The sequence below is a fragment of the Abramis brama genome, assembly GCF_963993115.1.
Source record: "Abramis brama genome assembly, chromosome: 10".
In the NCBI taxonomy this organism is placed as follows: domain Eukaryota; kingdom Metazoa; phylum Chordata; class Actinopteri; order Cypriniformes; family Leuciscidae; genus Abramis; species Abramis brama.
In genome coordinates, this window is record NC_139972.1 from 4274369 (window position 1) to 4276915 (window position 2547).

Genomic DNA, 2547 nt, shown 5'->3' on the forward strand with positions numbered 1-2547 from the left:
CTGCAGTGTGGAACGTGTGTGTTTATTATTGGCGGGTCGCAGCTTTTTAGGTGCGCCACCTCTGTGCTGGAGTGTGAAGTGATTTCAGTCTAGGTGTACAACATGATGATATATCTATATTCTGTTCTTAATTCTACTATTCTTAAAACTGCCTGTAGTTTTACCAGACCCTTTTTTGTGTTTAATATGTTGCTGGTTGTAAATTCTTTACATCCTATGTTCTGTAGTTCTCTTTTTAGTTGATTTCTTTCCTGTTCATACCTAAACAGAATAAAAACACATGATCAATTGTTTCCATTACTTGGCATAGTTCACATAATCCTGTACTGTGTTTTCCTATTATGAGGTTTTGTATGGCCCATCCTTAGTCTTCCTTAGTCTAAAAGTATCTGATCTTCTGCTTAAATTTTTGTGTCATTTTACTTTGTCTCATGCTGTTGTGTATATTATAAAAATGTGTTCCTGTTTTACATTCATTCCAATTTCCTTGCCATTTCTGATTGCAAGGTTCTTTAATTATGCTTTTTCCTTCATCCTACTTAATTAAACTGTAATAGGGATGTTCAATTTAAGTGAATCTTTAGCCATTTTATCAGATCTTTTATTTCCTGATATCAACATGTGCTGCCTGGTACCCAAACAAAATTAACTATTATTCCAGCCTGTCTTAATCTATACATTATACTCAATTTTTCTATGAAGATATCATATCTCACTCTTCAAAATATTTGAAGGCTTGTAACAAATCACAACCATATTTGCCATCATTTCTTAGCAAAGTGCCAACTGAATGGTCACCATTTCTGCAGTGTATACTGAAGTCCCATTCGTCAACCTCCCATATTTTCCTATTTTAAATTCTGGAACATAGAATGCTGATCAGTACGGCATAGATGGTTTCTTGAGCCATCTATGTATAATTGGAAGAAATGCATAATAAACTGTTCTGATATATTCTACTGTATAGCTCTAGATATTGTCATTCTGTCCATTTTGAATACTAAATTTCGAATACCTTTTTGTACACCTTTCGTGTACAAAATTCTGCTGCTAGGATCCTGACTGGAGTCAGGAGAAATGAGCTTATTACACCGATTTTAATGTCTTTGCACTGGCTCGTGCAATTGGCATGCTGACTGCAGGAATGTCCACCAGAGCTGTTGCCCGTGAATTGAATGTTAATTTCTCTACCATAAGCCGTCTCCAAAGGCGTTTCAGAGAATTTGGCAGTACATCCAACCGGCCTCACAACCGCAGCCCACGTGTAACCACACCAGCCCAGGACCTCCACATCCAGCATCTTCACCTCCAAGTTCGTCTGAGGTCAGCCACCCGGACAGCTGCTGCAACAATCGGTTTGCATAACCAAAGAATTTCTGCACAAACTGTCAGAAACCATCTCAGGGAAGCTCATCTGCATGCTTGTCGTCCTCATCGGGGTCTCGACCTGACTGCAGTTCATCGTCGTAACCGACTTGAGTGGGCAAATGCTCACATTCGATGGCGTCTGGCACTTTGGAGAGGTGTTCTCTTCACGGATGAATCCCGGTTTTCACTGTACAGGGCAGATGGCAGACAGTGTGTATGGCGTTGTGTGGGTGAGTGGTTTGCTGATGTCAACGTTGTGGATCGAGTGGCCCATGGTGGCGGTGGGGTTATGATATGGGCAGGCGTATGGACAACGAACACAGGTGCATTTTATTGATGGCATTTTTAATGCACAGAGAGACCGTGACGAGATCCTGAGGCCCATTGTTGTGCCATTCATCCACGACCATCACCTCATGTTGCAGCATGATAATGCACAGCCCCATGTTGCAAGGATCTGTACACAATTCCTGGAAGCTGAAAACATCCCAGTTCTTGCATGGCCAGCATACTCACCGGGCATGTCACCCATTGAGCATGTTTGGGATGCTCTGGATTGGCATATACGACAGCGTGTTCCAGGTCCTGCCAATATCCAGCAACTTCGCACAGCCATTGAAGAGGAGTGGACCAACATTCCACAGGCCACAATCAACAACCTGATCAACTCTATGTGAAGGAGATGTGTTGCACTGCGTGAGGCAAATGGTGGTCACCCCAGATACTGACTGACCCCAAACAGTAAAACAGATCAAGCGTATCCACCATCAGATGATCATCAGAAGACTGCCATCTAATAGTAGTCAGTCCTAAAATAAAACACACAAAAAATCATATATGCTAAAAACAATTACCAAATTAATACCAAATTAATTTTCAAACACTCATACCTTACAACGGCGTCACACACTCTCCATCCACGCACCTCACTCACTCAACGCATGCGCACAGTAGTGATGTTACATAATGACACTGAAGCTTTAAAGCGTGTATCGAGTTCGCAGCGCAATTTCTCATGAAGCTCCATGCCGGAGCGCGTATTGTTTTCAGAGAAACATGTGATCATTGAAAAACGAAGCCTCACTTTCTTTCCAGTCACGTGAAGCTTCACCTTTCGTGTCGGAATGTTTGAACCCAGACCACTACTCTACAGGTTTTTGGAAGTTTAAGTCCATTTAC